The following is a 19,419-nucleotide window of genomic DNA, read 5'->3' on the forward strand; positions in this document are numbered from 1 at the left end:
AGCCAGCCCTGGTGGCTTAGTGGTTAAAGTTTGGCACACTCTGCTTCAGTGGCCCAGGCCTGTTTTCCAGGTGTGAAACCACACCATTTATCTTTCAGTAATCATGCTGTGGTGGGGGCTCACATAGAAGAACTAGAAGGACTTACCACTAGAGTATACAACTATGTACTGGTGCTTTGGGAAGGGAAAAAAAAAAGAGAGAGGAAGATTGGCAATGGATGTTAGCTCAGGGCAAATCTTTCTCAGGAAAAAAAAAAAGCACCTTTCTTGTAATGATGGATATTCAAGTGATTTATTTTATTTTTTATTTTTTTGCCACTACATATAATGCTGAGATATATGTAATCTTAAGCCTTCACGTTTATATTTCTGTAGTGTAGAGTTCTATGGAGGTCCCTAGGTCAAATGCCACATATATTTTTCATTTTAATGGAAACTACCAACTGACTTAGTGGAAATGCAGTAATTCATACTACCGTCAAGAAATGAGTATACATAGACAAAAAGGAAGCTAACCATCATTGAAAATTATCAATGCTTCCTTTTCATTGAAGGGCATGACATTCCAATTTTCATTTTATTTCACTTACTTGACAAATAACAACTCTGGAAAATTTTTCCGTACATTTTGGCAAGTTTCATTCCCATATCTGTGAATTGTCTGTTCATTTGTTCATTTATCTATTGTTTTTCTTTGTTATTGTGGATTTTGAAATTTTCTTTGAAAATTAAGTATATTATCCCATTGTTTGACACAAATGTACAAATATTTTCTTTCATTTTATTATTTGCCTTTAAAAGTTGTTATGGTGCTTTGATCTTTTCATTATATTTTTTAGTTTTCATATATGGATAAAATAGTATTCACATACCCATGATTGCACAAATATTCACTCAAATTTTCTTCCAATATATTTTCACATTTGCATTATCAATCTAATTCAATATTATTTTGAAACCCCATCATATCACAGAGAACAACACTAAGGCAGAAAAATATTTAAGTATTCGTTTTTTCAAATTATCTGTGAACTGGCAGAGCCAGGACTCACATAGCTTCTGATTTCCAGGATAGTATTCTTTTTGCTATATATTCTGCATGAACATTTATTCTGTAACACAAATAGAGTTCTATTTTACCTACCTATTAGAGAATTTATCCTTTCAACTTCTTCCTGAATGCATCCTTTACTTCCTTGTTCCTCAAGCTATAGATGAGAGGGTTCAACAATGGGATTACCACAGTATAAAATAGAGAAATTGACTTATTGATATCGAGGGAGGAACCTGAGCCAGGCTGAACATAGATAAAGAAAAGATCTCCATATAGGATGAAGACAGCTGCCAAGTGAGAAGAACAAGTGGAGAAAGTTTTTTGCCTCCCATCAGCTGTCTGGATCTTCAAGATGGCCACCAGGATGAAAACATAGGAGACCATGATGATCAGGCCACTGAGTACTCCTATAGCTCCAGCCAAGATAAGAAGCACTAACTTATTAATCCAGGTGTCTGCACATGCAAGGGAAAGAAGTGGTGAAATGTCACAGAAGAAGTGATTGATAATATTTGGACCACAGAAGGGTAAGCAAAAAGTGAGAGTTGTGTGAGTCATTGTGCTTATCAGACCTGTGGCATAAGGTCTTACCACCAACTGCATACAGACCCTCTGCCTCATAAGGAGTGTATACAACAAGGGCTTACAGATGGCCAGATACCGATCATATGCCATGGAAGCAAGGAGCAAACACTCAGTTGCAATAAAGAGACCAAATGACCACATCTGTGCAGCACAACCCATGAAAGAGATTCCTTTTTTTTCCGCAAAGGTATCACACAGCATCTTGGGGGCAATGGAAGAGGAGGAACAAATATCTACAAAGGACAAGTGGCTAAGGAAAAAGTACATAGGAGTGTGGAGGCTGTGATCAATCCATATGAGAGTGATCATCCCCAAGTTACCCCCCAGTGTGACAAGATAGACAAGGAGAAGCATGACAAAGAGGACAATCTGCTCAGGAAGATGATCTGTGAGGCCCAAGAAAAGAAATTCAGCCATTGCTGTTTGATTCTTATCTTCCCTTGGTTAGTGGTAATCTATTACCAGAAAGGAAAATAATTTTAATCATGAAAAATCAACCATTAACAATTACAAATAATATTTCAAGCTAATAACAGATATTTTAAACATGTCTATAACAATTATTGAAGTGTTGTTGAACTGGAAGGCAATATTCCTAGATATTAGGTCTGTGAGTTGTATGAAGATCCTGTGTAAACTTAGGCAATTCACCCTTGATGTCTTTGGATTTAGTACTCTCTCATATAAGAAGTAAAGTCTAAATATATTACCTAGAACTCCCTAAAGCTATAAAATTATATTTGAAGTGAGAATTACTTTCCATGTTTCATTTTACTGTATGGTGAGATTATAAAGTCTACTTAGGAATACCAGTACTAGGAATATTGTACAAACCAATGAGATTTAGATCCTAACATTAGTCTACTGGGAAAGACAAAGAAGGGAGGCCTTGTTTTTGCTGAAGCATCAGTGTCATTCTAATATTATTTAAAAATAATTTACTTATGTGTTTTTCAGTGTATTTCCTACTCTCACATACAATAGGATGTGAAAAGGACAATGTACACAATTGAAAATCTGGTTACTCATGCCAAAAATTAGTAGAAACAAACGATGGCTGTCTATGTTCAAAAACAGCTGCCCTAAAAAAGAGAGCATAGATTTAGCCTATGATATATGTGAAGACAAAAGAGGCACCAAGAAGCAAGAACATAAAATGATAGATTAAGAGCAAAGGGTAATTATAGAAATTACTCCCAACTGCATAATTCCCATAAAGTAATATGATGCCATCGAAGGAATGGAGAGGCTCTGCCTTTGAGATCAAGTCATCTGGCAAATGTTGGACAGTGATTTGTCATAGAAATCATACAGAACATTAAGCATCTGTTTCACTAGAACAACATAGAGTTATTTTATGTAATTTACCTATTATATATAAACTTATTTGAGTGCACTTATCCTGAAATCTGTTAAGCAATATCAATTACAGTAATAATATATGTAAAATATGAAAAGCACACCCTCACGAAAATATTACTTTCTAACTCATTAGTCAAAGAAGAAAAAATCAAGCCACTTAAAAGCCCTAGGAGAAGATCATTATGTAGGACAATTTATATGAAAAAATCTGGTTTTGCATAATATTTGATATAATGTTAATTAACGTCCTATTGAAATAAAATAGAAGCAATATTCTGCTCATGAATTTTACAACAATTAATATAGTTAGTTTAACAATAAATTATATGATATATGATATAGTGACTATAAATATGAAATTTATGACTATTTTGTCATTATCATTCTTACTTGTTTAATGCTATGTGGAGTATATTTTCAGCAGTCACAAAGACAATTCTAAGCTTATATTGGGAGCATTGTCAATTGCATGAATGTTTCTGTTTATGCCCATCAAAATAAGCCAAGATAGGTGTGTGAGGGTAGGGGTAATGCAGGCTGCTCCTAGTTTTGGTCCAACCACCTACGCTTTCTTTCTCTTTCTCTCTTTCACTCTCTCTCTCTTTCTTTCGTTTTTACTTATTTGAATATAGATCATTTTTAGTCTACTATAAAATGAGGGGCTTATCTCTATACCCCTTTCATATCTAACATTCTGTGACCTTAGAATTCCCCATGGACTCTGCAATATCTCTATATTATAAAGAAATAAACAGGAATTCAGTTCAGAAAAACTCACAGAAATCTGTTGCTTGGTCTCACAAGGATATGGAAAAAATGCTAAATCTGCTCTCTTTAGAGAGCATGAGATTATATTTTCCTAAAGTTCAAACTTGTCTTGATGATTTCCACCAAATTTCAAAAACTTTATATTATCCAAAATTAAATGTACTCACATCTTTAAGGATATCCTTTATGTAGCTCCTTTAATTGCTTCGAAAAGAATGATCATTTTCTATAAGGAAGGATAGAACACTCAGTTCCCTTCATGGTGGTAACCTTTCCCAATGGGCATGAATCTCTAGGGGCTTAGTGAAGAAAACAAGTCCCCCATGTTGAACAGTTTGGGAGAAAAGAGATGCTCTATGACCTGTACATTGATTCACCTGCTGCACAGAATAAGTGACATTTTCTTGAGAGTTTTCCATAATTTGGAGCCAAGTCCCCATAGAACTAAAACCTCAAGAGTTTATACCTAAAGGGACAAAATTATCATGATCTTCAAGGCCTTTATACGAGGTATTATTTCCTAATTGTGTCTTTTCTCAAGGAGAGAATTCCTAAGAAAACAATGTGGCTTTTTTCCCCCTTTGGGATCTTGCCTTGCCAAAAGTTAGCTCTCTTTTCTACGAATGGACGGTGATGCAGCAATCTGCCAGTATAATCTGGGATGAAGTAGTTTGCTGCCTGAATTTTGGAGCCACACTGCCTGTGTGTAAGTGTCAATTCCATTGCTTAATGGCTATGTCAGTTTCTACGAGTACTTAAATCTCTCTGTGCCTCATTCTCTTAATGTCTAAAATAAACAAAAATTTTTCTAGCCCACAGAGATATTGGAAGGATTTAATGAAGTAATACATTTAAAGTACTTTAAAGAGTATCCAGGACAGAGTCAGTGCTCATTAATGTCATTTAGTATTATTAGAGGTCTATAGCACGTTTGGAGAGACAATACCTAGACATGAAAATAAAATAGAAGTTAAAGGTAACTTTAGTTTATCTTTAGGAAAAAATTTTAAAGAAATTGTCATTGGACTCCAAAAGAAGGACAGATTACTGTAAACTGCAGTATATAAAAAAATTCAAAGACTGACTTGGTCTGGAAAGAAAAGTAAAGTTAGATAAACAGAAGTTAAGAGGATAGGCATTCCAGGCATTGCTAAGGAGATGAAGAGAAGCAGAGATGCAGGAAGTGAAGCAAGAAGGTTGTTTGGTATGGAAGGGTCACAAGAGAGAGAAGAACATGTAGACTCTGATGACGTAGGTTGAACTATCTCAGTCAACACCTTCTCTGAGAGTTATTGTTTATCCCTAGAAGAGCTGATAGCTCGTTCTATCAACCTTCATAACATTTCATTGGTAGTTCACTGGTAGTTCAAAATATCTATCTCAGAAGGTTTCCAACAATTGGTAGTGTGTATATATTTGTTCAAATAGTGGAAAATAAACCGCCAAATCTGTAATTCATAATGGCTTATATTTTTCAGTTAAGATTATATTATATACTTTTGATTAAAGATGTCAGAGAAAAAAAATTTTTACCTGTTATTCTTATTAAAACCAATTAAAAGTAATAAGAAAAGTAAAAACAGAATAAAAAACAGAGTAAAAAGTGGCACATCTTTAAAGCTAAAAAACTAATACAAAAATAGGAAAACAGTAATCTATTGAGATAAAATTGTAGGAAAATTCTACTTTTAACACTTTCTTTAAAATAAAAATATATATTCTGTGGAAAAACAGGGTTAAAAAATTATATAAGATGATGGGAAGTAAGCTGGCTGAGCCTAAGAGTGAAATGATATGAGAATTTTCATTAATGTGAAACAGAACAGGAATATAAATGCTATTTTAAAAAACTATGGAAGACATTAGAGAAAATTAAAAAATTAAAATTTAAAAATAAACTAATACTGCAAAACGTTTAGAGAAAAAAATGATTAAGGTGTAAAAAAAGACATAATATACCAATAATTATTACCCAAAGAATAGAGATCTACTATGTAGAAAACTGTCTAAAATGTAAGGAGATCTCTATGAATGGAATCAAAGAGCATAATTATGTGTTAATAAAAAATATAAAATGGACAGCTCATAGTTTATACTAGTAAAGTGTCTGAACTTCATTTTCCTTTCTTCATTGAAGGTGAAAAGACTCAAAATGTTGTCAGAATTCTCCACAATACCATTCTACACCTCATTACTTACAGTGAATACTCTTATAGATGAACCGAGTTTGCAAAACTGTGGATATTATAGGAAATGGTGATATGGCAATAGCAATATAATAAATAATTATATTAAAGTGCTAATAACATAGTAGTATAATCAATACCAACTTGAAATGAAAGAACAGAGAGTTTTAGAGATAGTCTTAGCCCTGGTGAGATCTCACTCTCCCAGTGTACGAGTTATTAAATACTGTTTAAACGTGATAAATACAGTATTTTTATGTAAGTATATCCAAAGACACAGAAAATTTGCCACTAACAGTATTAAGGGTAGTGATATAATCTATCAAGTCAGTCTATGGAAGGAAAATAAGAAGAAATATAAATACACTAATATTAACATCTTTCATACTAATATGATTTTAAGATAATAATTCAAGAAGTAGAACACTATTATATACAATACCAAAGGTCAACATCAGAAAGGGTAAAAATGAATTATATCATTTTCAAATTATCAGAAGAACTGTGCATAATTTACACATGCCCCAAAGGATGAAAAAAATCATACCATGAAGTAAAATATTTTTAAAAAGAAGTATTAAAAGCAAAAGGTTTAAAAATGAAATAGCACAGCTAAGACAAAACTTACTGTTTCAGCTTAAGATAAAATAGCAAAAGATTGGAAATAATTTTTTTTGGTAAGGGACAGGTTAAATAAAGTGCTTTTGAAATTAGAGCTGTGTGTTTGTATTGATGTGACACAACATCCTATAAAATGGTCAACTTAAAAAATCAAAGAATAGTGATATATCCAAGAGAAGCCTTCACTTATTAATGTTATTTATAAAAGCAAACACACATACATACATGCATGCTTTTATATGCAGAAAAATATCTTGTGATAGAAATCTCTTCCTAAGATTTTCTGTGGATTGGATGGGAAATTTACATTTATTTATGTTTTCTGTTATACAATTTAATTTTTGTACTATGTACAACCCTACTTTATAAGTCAAAAAGAAAAAACAGTAAAAATATGTTGGAAGAAATATTTAGTCAGATGAAAAGATATTCATTAATTGAAATAGAACATAAAAGAATATGTATAATATGCATAAGCCAACTAAGGCATTACATCCAAATCTACTATTTTTCCCATATCTTCACTTCTAAACCTTATATTCTCACTTTCTTCTTATAGTTTTCCCAAAAGTAAATGTAGCATGTAAGCCACTAGCCATAAAGCAAGAAATTTACTTCTCTAGTGTATGTACTAGACTTGTCATGGTGATCATTTCATAAGTATATAAATATCAAATCACTATGATGTACACCTGAAACTAATAGGATATGGTGCATCAATTATACTTCAATAAAATAAAGAAAATGAAGGAGCCAGCCTTGTGGCTAAGTGGTTAAGTTCACACACTCCACTTCAGCAGCCCCGGGATTCGTCAGTTCAGATCTGGGGCATGGACCTAGCAATGCTCATCAAGCCATGCTGAGGTGGCATCCCACATAGCAGAACTAGAAGGACCTACAACTAGAATATACAATTATGTCCTTGGGGGCTTTGGCAAGAGAAAGAGGAAAACAAAGACTGGCAATAGATGTTAGCTTAGAGCCAATCTCTTTTTTAAAAAAAGAAAAAGAAAATGTATATGTATTTCAACAGGAATAATGCAGGTGTTAGTAGAGATGGTTCGAGCTTGCAGTGGCTTCTGATTTTTGATCTACCCCCTTGTACTATCATCTTCAATTCATTACTGTATAGTCCCTTTTGTGTTCAGTATCTAATCCCTGGTATGCAGCCAAGTACTAGTACTATGAAGCTGGTACTGCTGACATGATAAGTGAAACTAAAATAAAATGTCATAAGATGCCAAGTTGTTTATTTAAGTCATATTTGCAGTTTTTCCTGAACTAGAAACAGTAATTTAAAATAAACCTTAGCTGCCTACTCATTGGACACTCCCACTGCATCATGAGGTTACATCTCCAATTACTAGGCAGCAAGAAAAAGATTTTAAAATCATATCTTAGCTAAAGTTTAAGCACTACAGAAAGTATAGTGTATACACTGCTTCTCTTTGTTACATTCGTGGGCATGGCAGACTCTATTGTGACTCACTGTTATCATTCAGTGCACAATAGCCAAACTCCACCATCACCACTTGTGTTTCTTTATCTGAGAATGTCTCTTCCAACTACTTTTCCACCACCTAAAGAGCCAGAAAAGCCAAAAAACTTAACATTCACCAAGATCATTTTTCAACTAAAGATTGATTCAAAGAAATGAGAAAATGAGGCAAAAGTGAATAAAGAACAGATGGGACAAAAAGAAAATAAAAATCAAGTTAGTAAACTTAAGCCCGAGTATATCAATAATCACTCTAAATGTAAATGTGCTAAATATCCCCAATTAAAAAGTAAAATTTGGAGGACATGGCACCCTGAAGACAAAAAGCCAGTTCAGGCACTGGAAAATGCATGGACAAGGCAGAGGTGAGGAGGTGCATGTCTGTCACCCACCCTAAGGCAGAAGGTCTTTATATATTAAGGAAAATAGACCTCTACTAAAATTGAGGTCAGTATGATGGTGGCGTGATCCCTTCCATTACACGCTCACCAGTAAGATACAATGAAAAAGATACCATAAACCAATAGAGGCCGTTCACACAACACAGTAGACATCTGAGAGGGCAGTGTAGCCATGTGTCTGAAGGTTGAGGTGCTGGACCATCTAGCAGGCAGTGATGGGAGTTAAAGGGATCTCCAGTGGCAGCAACTTAGGGTGTGGGGCAGCACATGACTCTGAGATCAGAGGTGAGGAAGCAGTCCTCCATGTGAATGCCTTCACTTTCCTATTTGCATGCCAACCTGTGGGAAGCTCCACACTGAGGGTCTAATCAATCACAAGGGTATATTAATCAAGCCAAGCAGCCCAGGAGTGAGGACGGAAAGTGCACCTGGGATTATGCACATGAAAGACAGCACCCCTCCCACTGTCTGGTGCACCAGTTCAGTCCATCAGAGAGAGCAATGGATCCTCACCAGAGAACTTTTGCGTAGTGTTTGAAAAGCCGTGGCAGCCAGTGGGCAAATGCAGATGGGCTGTGTAAGTATAGCTTCAAAAGGACAGGCACAGCTGCTAGGGATTGCAGTGGGGTCAGAATACGGAGCTCCTACCCTGCCTCCCAGAGGTGGCAGGTGGAATCTGTGACCAGATACTGCCAATGAGCAAAGGCACAAATTCACCTCATTAAATAGTATGAAGAGGTATATTAATACTCCAGACCAGAAGGAAACTTACAAGCACTAAGTAACTAATCCTGAAGGCACAGAAATTTACAATCTAAATGCCAGAGAATTCAAAATAGGTATCATCAAAAACTGCAATGAGTTACAAGAAAACTCAGAAAAACAATTCAATGAAATCAGGAATAAAATTAATGAACAGAGAGAATTCTTCACAAAATATGGAAACTATAAAGAAAAAAATAATCAGAAATGTTGGAGATGAAAAATACAATGAGTGAGATAAAGAAAAATCTAGTCCTTAAATAACAGAGCTGATACTCTGAAGGACAGAATTAGCATTTTAGAGGACAGAAATATAGAAATTCTTCAGATGGATGAGGAGAGAGAACTAAGACTAAAAAGAAATGAAAAAATTTTCCAAGAAATATCTGAGTCAATTAGGAAATGCAACATAAGGATTATATTCCAGAGGGAGAAGAGGGGGAGAAAGGAGCAGAAAGAAATAATAGCTGAGAACTTCCCAGACCCGGAGAAAAATCTGGAATCACAAGTAAAATAACCTAATAGAACTCCTAATTACATCAATGTAAAAAGACCTTCTTCAAGGAAGAAATTGGTAAAACTGGCAAAAGTCAATGACAAAGAAAAAAAAATATTAACAGTAGTAAGGCAGAAGAAAATAACCTACAAAGTAACCTCTATCAGGTTTTCAGTGGATTTCTCAGGTGAAATCTTACAAGCTAGAAGGGAGTGAAATGTTATGAAAATCCTGAAAGACAAATTCTTTCAGCAAAGAATACTCCATCCAGTAAAATTATCCTTCAGATATGATGGAGAAATAAATAATTTCCCAGATAAACAAAAGCTGAAGGAGTTCATCCCCACAGGATCCCCCTACAAGCAATGATCAAGAAGGTCTTCATACTGGAAAAAAAAAAGAAAGAGCTTACAAACTCTTGAGTAAGGAGATAAAAAGGCAGACAGAATCAGAAAATCGCAGCTCGCTATCAGAACAGGTTAGAAAACATTTAAATATAACAGTAAATAAAGATAAAGTGAATTAAAACATCTAAAACAACTATAATCACTTCATTTTACCTACAGACTCACAACAGAAAATAGAACATGCTGTGAAAACAATAAATTGGAATAGGAAGAGAAAGGGGATGAAACCTGCTTAGACTAAGAAAATAGGCTATCAGAAAGTGGACTATCTCATCTGTGAGATCTTTTATGCAAAACTCATGGCAAACAGTAAACAAAAATCAGCACAGACATACAAATGAAAAATAAAGAGAAAACTATCATAGAGAACCACCAAACTGAACTGACAGTCTGAAACAAAGGGAAAGAGAAACAAAGGAAATATAAGGCAACCACAAAACAAGTGATAAAATGTCAGCATTAGGCCATTATATATCAATAATCACACTAAATGTAAAAGGATTGAATTCTCCAATCAAAAGGCACAGAGTGGCTAGATGTATTAAAAAACAAGACCCAGCAATATGCTGCCTCCAGGAAACATATCTCAGCTCTAAAGACAAACAAAGCCTTAGAGTGAAGACATAGAAGTAAATACTCCAAGATAATGGGAAAAAAGAAAGTAGGTGTTGCCATATTTATTTCAGACAATGTAGACTTCAAGATAAAAAGGCAATGAAAGATAAAGAGGAACACTATATAATGACAAAAAGGTCACTCTACCAAGAGGACATAACACTTTTAAATATATACGCACCTAACACAGGAGACTGAATATACATAAAGTAACTAATAACAAACCAAAAGGGAGATATTAACAGCAACACAATAATAAGAAGGGACCTCAATACTCCACTTACATAAATAGATCATTCAGACAGAAAGTCAACAAGGAATTGGTGAAATTAAACAAAAAACTAGACCAGATGGACTTAGTAGATAGATATAGAGCAGTCCACCCAAGTCAACAGAATACACATTCTTCTCAAATGCACATGGAACATTCTCAAAGATTGACAATATGTTTGGAAACCAAGGCAATCCTCAATAAATTTAAGAAGATTGAGGTCATGTGAAACATCTTTTCCATCCATAATGCACTGAAACTAGAAATCAGCTACAAGAAAAAAGGCTGATACATGGATAAATATGTGGAGACTAAACAACATGCTATAGAACAACAAATGGATCATGGAAGAAATTAAAGGAAAAATAAAAAAAATATCTAGAGACAATGAGAATGGAAATACACCACAGCAACTCACACGGGATGCAGCAAAAGTGGTCCTAAGAGTGAAATTCATGGCAATACAGGCCCATCAGCAATATTATCCTGTAATTTTCCTTCTTTGTGTTGTCCTTGTCTGGTGTTGGGGTCAGGGTGATGTTGGCTTCATAAAATGTGTCAACAAAATATTGGTAAAATGAATACAGCAATACATTAAAAGGATACTACACCATGATCAAGTGTAATACTGGCATGCATGGATAGTTCCAAATCTGGACTTCAAACAATGTGATACACCAGTTTAACAAAATGAGGACTAGAAAGCACATGATCATCTCAATAAACACATAGAAAGCATTTGACAAGATCCAACATCCATTTGTGATTAAAAAAAAATCTCAATAACACGGGAATAGAAGGAAAGTACCTCAACATAATAAAGGCCATATACAACAAACATACAGTCAACATCATATTCACTTGGGAAAAAGTGAAAGCCATGGCTCTGAAAACAGGAACAAGGCAAGGGTGCCCACTCTCGCCACTCTCATTCAACACAGTACTGGGGGTTTTGGCAAGAGCGATTATGCAGTAAAGGAAATGAAGTTATCCAAATTGGAAGGGAAGAAGTGACACTCTCGCTGTTGGCAGATGACAAATTTTATATATAGAAAACCCTAAAGAATCCATGCAATCCTATCAGTGATAATCAACAACTACAGCAAGGTTGCAGGATACAAAATGAACTTAAAAAATCAGTTGCATTTGTATAGTCTAATAACAATATAGCAGAAAGCAAACTCAAGAATACAATCCCCTTTACAATTGCAACAAAAAGAATAAAATATTTGGAGTAAATTTAGCCAAGAAGGTGAAAGACCTATAGAATGAAAAGAATAAGATATTATTGAAATAAATTGATGCTGACATAAAGGAAAGATAATTCATGTATGGATCAGAAGAATAAACAAAGTAAAAATGTCCATATTACCTAAAGCAATCTACATATTCAATGCAATCCCAATCAGAATCCCAATGACATTCTTCATGGAAATAGAAAAAGAATCCAAAAATTCATATGGAGCAACGAAAGAATTTGAATAGGTAAGAAATCCTCAGAAAAAAGAACAAAGCTGGAGGCATCACAATCCCTGACTTCAAAATTCACTTTTGATTTGATTTGATTACAAAGCTTTAGTAATCAAAACAGCATGGTATTGGTACAAAAACAGACACACAGATCAATGGGACAGAATTGAAAGCCCAGAAATAAAACCACACTTCTACGGACAGCTAATCTTTGACAAAGGAAATAAGAACATACCATGGAAAAAGGAAAGTCTGTTTGGGAAATGGTGTTGGGAAAAGTGGACAGCCACATGCAAAAGAATGAAAGTAGACCGTTATTTTTCACCATTCACAAAAATTAACTCAAAATGAATTAAAGACTTGAAACTAAATCACTAACAGCAGCTATGAATAGAAGCATCTTATTTCTACTCTCTCCTCCCCACTCCAACATCAGAGGGAATAAAGAGGAAAGCACCTCCAATCACTGGGCCAATTCAGGGAAGGTTTCAGCAGAGTGCAAAAAGCTTTAAACTATTGATTGTTTAATAACTTCTTATTTTAAAACACTTTAAGACTCACAGGAGTTGCAAAAATCATAGAGTTCCAATGTACTCTTCACCTAGCTTCTCGTTCTCCCAATAACGCTGTGTTACATAACCACAGCACATGGTCAAAACGGCATATTGACTCTGATAAAATACTGTTAACTCAGTTACAGATGTTATTTGGGTTTCATCAATATTTACATGTCCTCTTTTTATTTATTTGTTTGTTTTGATATACAGTTCTATAAAGTTTTACCACACGTGTAGACTAAAGTAACCATGACAATAATCAAGACACAGAACTGTTCCAAAACTACGATGAAACTCTCTCTCATGTTACCCCTCAATAGTCATATCCTTCCCTCAGCACTCATCTCTGATAACCACTGATGTGTTCCCAATCACTATAATTCTGTCACCCCCAAAATGTTATGTAACTGGAATCATAGAGTATATAGCCTTTGAATTTGTTGTCCACTTAGTACAATGCCCTTGAGAGTCATCCAAGTTCTTGTATGTTTCAATAACGTATTCCTTCTTACTGATGAATAGTGTTCCATTGTATGGATGTACCACAGTTGGTTTAACCATTTACTTGTTGAAGGACATCTGGATTGTCTTTACTTTGGGCATAAGGTAAATAAAGTTGCTGTGAACTTTCGTGTTCAGGCTTTTATGTGAACATAAGTTCTCATTTCTCTAGGACAAATACCCAGGAGTGCCACTGCTGCATTATTCATATGATAAGTGGACACAAACCTATATAAGGATCTATAAAACTGTATTCCAATGGGTCTGTACCATTTACTTTCACATCAGGAATGCATGTGCGATCCATTTATGAGACTGATATTTTAAAATGAAAAATGATGTACCTTAGTAGCCCATAGGGACTCTTTTAATAACTAAAATGACTGTACATCTAAGGTATCTAACTACAATCATATTAGTGGAGCTCACTGCACACCTGCTGTAGCCGCCCTGACACAGGAAGGGTTAATAATCACTGGAGAAAGCTTGCCACCAAACTGTGACCCAGAGGTGAGAAGGCCGGTTAGCCAATGATGGGTAAGGCCTCCAGGGGGAGGAAACCTAAGACAGGCATCAGCCGCCCGGGGTCACAGATGGAGACGCGATATTGGGAGCAGGAGGGGCCGTTGCCTAGGAGGCCTTGCATGCTCTGAAAGAAAGTCTAAGAGCACAGCAATAACATGATAATATCAAAACAGAGGCCAAGGGAGGGCTCCTTGAGAAATCACTAAGAATTCTTGGCATTCGCTAATTACTTCATCCAGAACACCTGTGTATGTTTAACAGATGTAAGCTATATATATATCAAAACGCGGTTATAATAAACTCAGAGTGGCCATCAGCCCTCTCCGCATCTATCCTGATGTGTACATTGGATTGCGACACCAACATATGGTGACCCCCGATGTGATCCAAGATAGGTGGCATTATTGGTGAGTAACGATATGGGGGAATTTCAACCGCCTTTCGGCGGTCCGCCGTCAGAATGATGGGCCAACAATTGGCGACTCAGCAGAAATTATACTTTAAGACACTTCAGCGGCTGCTGAAGGCGATTTCAGTTTCAGTTTCTCCCTCTGAGTCACAGAGACAACCGTGACTTGGCGTCGGGAAACTCGAAATGGGGCACACTCCCCAGTGCCCTGAAAAACCAAATTTGGGGAGCTCTCAACAAGCATGCCGACTCTATGTGAATGATTTAGTGGTGGCCTCGTCAGGAAGTGTCGGAGTGGATCTCATGGCTTCAGAGACAGTAGTCATAGATTGTGTCGACAAAACCTTTCTTGTTCCTACCCAATGTATGGGGACCTTTACAATCAGGATATTTTGGGTTATTAATGGGACGCTCTAGTTCAGCTTTGAAGGGCTTAAACATCATTCCCAGGGTAATTGATGCTGACTATCAAGGTGAAATAAAAATCATGCTCCGTTTATCTAGTTATTATGTGATAGAAGCTTTTACGAGGATAGCTCAGTTGATATTAATACCTTACTTGTCCCCTGCTCACACCTCGATTTCAGTTTTGGTTTCTCCCACCGAGTTACAGAGGATATTGCAATATCTACACATTGCCCCTGGTTCCCTGAGGATGGCACCTTGGACAGTGAGTTGTGGGAAAGAGCTGGCAAGGCACTAAAGTCTCGCTTTGAGCATGGCCTTTTAAAGGATGTACATATCTTAATGACTTGGGGAAAAGCACGTACTGCGCTGTTCCCTTTGTGGGATCTATCAGATGAGGAAAACTCGGCCTGTTTCACTGGAGCGCCCCTCAGGCAAAGCTGAGGAGGCGCCGCCACTGCCTCCTCTGCTTTGCTTGCCACCAAGAGACTCTTTTAAAAGGGCCATTAGTAAGTCTCAGACAAATTTTGAACAAACGTCTTCAGACGATGATGATTTACCATTCCCCCCTCCTTTAGAGAAGAGTTTTGCCTTCAAGAACCCTCCTGTCTTGCTTACTGCTCCTCCTTGTACTCCACCAGCCCCGTATGTTGATTTCAGGCAGTATAGTGTGGTTCATAATTGGCTTCGGGAAGGATTAAATCGTGGAGATGCTGAGGTTTTTTCCTGTGCCTTCCCAGTGATGGTCAATCATGGATGAAGAGAACATGAATCCCTTCTTTGGGGGGTGTTTAAGGAGCTGAAAAAGAGCATTAGAGAGAACGGAGTGCAGTCACCTTTCACTGTCAGGATGATAGAGGCACTGGGAGCCAGTTATCCTATGCTACCCTGTGATTGGTTTTTGCTCACAAAGACTCTTTTGTCGCATGCTGAATATACTCTTTTCAGGTCTGAGTGTAACGAGATATCTGTATCCTGATCTATGGATAATCTATCTTTAAACCCTCCTCTTCCAATCAGTGCCGACATGTTACAGGGGGTCGACCAATATGCGACACCTCAAGCACAGGCTGAGGCAAATGGAATGTTGCATAGACAATGTTCAGAGGTGGCATTAGCAGCCTGGAAGGCAACTCTCCCTTCAGGGGCAGACAAAGCCACCGATTCCTTTGTGAATGTCCGACAAGGGCCAAAAGAGCCATACATAGAATTTATTGACCATCTCCAGCAGGCAATTGAGAGACAAATAGCTCATCCTGAAGCAGCTCAAATTATTCTGTTGAAAATAGCCTTTGAAAATGCTAATCCTGATTGCCAGTCTGCTATGTCTCACCTTAAAGGGCGAACTCACACCTTAGGGGATATGCTGGAGCGTGTCAGGAAGTAGGAACTCATAGTCATGTGGCCAAAGTAATGGCAGCAGTGTTTTTCCAGCTGCCAAAAGGTGCTTTTTGATAATGCCTGTTTTAAGTGTGGAAGACCTGGACACCGTGCAAAACAATGCAAGTCCGGTCCAAAAGATACCCCTGGTAAAGGAGGGCCAGCCAATATTAAAAAGCCGCCTTCTAAACCGTGTCCTCAGTGCTGAAGGGGATTCCATTGGGTGAATCATTGTTGCTCTAAAATTAATGTAGATGGTAATCTAATCAACCGTGACTTGGCGTTGGGAAACTCAAAACGGGGCACACTCCCCAGTGCCCCGAAAAGCGAAGTTTGGGGAGCTCCGCTGCCAAGGTGCGGGGGGCAGTGGCTTCGGCCACACTGATGACGGTGATTTATAGCCTTGCCCACTTGGCCTCCCCATTGGCCTAAAGAACAAACCTCTGCATCTGTACAAGGTGTAGGGGGGCTTATGACACCTGAGGGAAGTGATCACGTACTCAAAGTCAGAGGACCTGAAAACAGAATTGCCTTAATTACACCCTACGTTCTTCCAACTCCATACTAACTATGGGGGTGACAAATAAAAATGGCAAGCAATAGAGTATTCTGTAGTATATGAGGAAGCCATTTGGTATAAACCTAATTCGGCCTGAGTTTGTTTTTCCAAAAGGGCCTGACTGTGGCCATTGAGCATGCATTGTATATCTGCTTAGACATTTTGAGATAAAGGTGCAACTTCCCTCCCCCTCCCAACGTTGGCATCTCCTTAAAGATTAAGCATCTTTCTTTTGGCTGGGAACTGATTGCAGCGCTCATCTGTGACCGCCCAGCTCAAGGCAACAGACCTTCCAGCCTGCGGGGTTCACCGAGACAGCAGACCTATCTGCCATTTCCATCAATGGCTGTGCCAACAGAGCAGCCTTCTGACTATTGTAAAAGGGACATTTCACTCATATGTGAAACATACTCTTTGAGGGTATATAACCACCCTGTATACCTCCACTTCTTTGTAGTGCTCTGTTCCTTTGTGGAAAGACTCTCTCGGGTTATAATCCTCAGATTTAAGGTCAGAATAAACTCATCCAAATTTTCATTTATAGATTGGTTGTGGATTATTTTTGTCGACAGGGGCAAGATTTGCTTTCTCAATGGAAACTATCTCTAAACGTTAAGCATTTTTCCTAGGGGCCACTGATGTTATTAACATTCCTCCCATACCTATTCAATGGAAAACTACCGCACCTGTATGGATAGATCAGTGGCCCCTTCCAAAAGAAAAATTACAGGCTTTAAAGATGCTAGTACAGGAGCAAATGAAATTAGTCCATATTGTACCCTTAAACACCCCAGTATTTGTGATAAAAAAGAAATCTGAAAAATGGAGATTACTCCAGGACTTAAGGGCAATTAATGCTGTCATGCAACCTATGGGGGCTTTACAGAAGGGATTGGCAAACTCTTCTTTAATACCTGAAAATTGGCAAATTGTTGTTATTGACATTAGAGACTGTTTCTTGTCTCTACCTTTGTGCGCTGCTGATAGGGAAAAGTTCACATTCACTGTCCCAGTTTATAACAATCAAGAGGCCCCCCGGAGATATCAGTGGAAGGTCTTGCCTCAGGGCATGAAAAACAGTCCTACCATGTGCCAACAGTCAGTAGGAGATGTGTTATTAACTTTTCGAAGCAAATACCCTACTATACAATTTTACCATTATATGGATGATATTTTATTAGCAGCGTCAACTAAAAATTTTTCATTAACAGCATACCAGCAATTAATTGCATGCTAAAAGGCAAAGTCCTGCTTATGGCTCAAGATAAGGTACAGTTTACCTCCCCCTGGAAATTTCTAGGATTAATGATTGATAGACATCTGGTAAAGCCATGCATTCCCTCTATTTCCATACCCAATACTTTAACATTACTTACATTGCAACAGCTTTTGGGAAATATCAATTGGATACGTCCTTTTCTTGGCATCCCAACACATTCTCTGAGTCACTTGTCTTCCTTGCTACATGGTAACTCTTCCCCCTCTTCTACCGCACTCTTATCCCTGAGACAAAACAAGAACTAAGCCTAGTAAACAAGGCTCTAACGTCCCAATTTTTAAATCGCATTGATCCAGAAATTCCCTTATGCCTTTATGTAATAAACACACCTAAGAGTCCTACTGTTATTGTCTTTCAAAAAGCAGGCAAGGTTATAAAATGCTTGCAGTGGATATACTTGCCCCACACACCAGCTAAGGTACTCTATACATATTTTGATGGAATAGCAGAGGTTATTCAAAGGGCACGTTTACGGTGTTTACAATTGCGAGGCGCTGACCCTCAGACCATTTTTTTTACCTTGCACATCTTCTCAATTTAATCATCTCCTCGGTTATCTCTTCCCAACCTATTCCTGATGCCTTAACCTTGTTCACTGACAGCTCCGGAAAAACCAGAAAAGCCGATATAGCTTGGTTTGCTAATAGTGACTGGCTGACCAAACTCTCTCACGGACATTCAACTACTCAAATTGCAGAATTGGCAGCTGTGCACCTTTCCTTCTGTTCCTTTGAATATTCTTACGGATTCTGCTTATGAAGCTAATGCTGTCCTGCTTTTGCACTCATTTTCTGAAAATCAAGCAATTGTTGTCCCAGCATACTCACTTCTGCTTTATTGCACACATATGCTCTCACACTCCTCTTCCTGGTCCTTTATCTCAAGGGAATGCTATTGTTGATTCTGTTGTAGCCAATGTTTCACTTGACTGTCCTGCGTTTACAGCAGCACGTTCGTTTCATGCCTTACATTGCTGTAATGCTCCAGCCCTGTGCTCGCGGTTTCACTTAACAAAAGGACAGGCTGCCCAAATAATTGCTGGTTGCCCAGCCTGTCAACAATCTTCCCTAGCCACCTCTCCCTTCGCTGCTGATGGGGTTAACCCTCGTGGACTATACAGCAATGATCTTTGGCAAACGGACACAATATTTCCGCCTTTTGGATGTTTCAAGTATATTATCTCTTCTGTTGACACTCACTCTCGATTTCTTTTCGCATTGGCACATACAAAAAATAGCGCTAAACAAGTCATTCATCATTGGCTTGCTATATTTGCTTTCGTGGGGTCTCCTACATGCATTAAAACTG

General features: G+C 37.4%; 1 protein-coding gene across 2 annotated transcripts in view; it reads right to left on the reverse strand.

The window, feature by feature from the left end:
- LOC106835842 (olfactory receptor 9G4) overlaps positions 1-19,202 on the reverse strand; it is a 145,099-nt gene extending 125,897 nt beyond the window's left edge. Inside the window, exons 1-3 of one of the 2 annotated variants that reach the window (XR_011495082.1) lie at positions 18,939-19,074; positions 18,209-18,335; positions 12,338-15,692 (exon numbers count right to left, since the gene is read on the reverse strand). The gene's annotated coding sequence lies outside the window, so the exon portion shown is untranslated. Of the gene's footprint in view, positions 1-12,337; positions 15,693-18,208; positions 18,336-18,938 lie in introns of those variants that run through there. The other variant, XM_014848443.3, reaches the window with a different exon arrangement.
- Positions 19,203-19,419: the final 217 nt, after the last annotated feature.

This window comes from Equus asinus, chromosome 17 (genome assembly GCF_041296235.1).
Source record: "Equus asinus isolate D_3611 breed Donkey chromosome 17, EquAss-T2T_v2, whole genome shotgun sequence".
NCBI classification, from domain to species: Eukaryota; Metazoa; Chordata; class Mammalia; order Perissodactyla; family Equidae; genus Equus; species Equus asinus.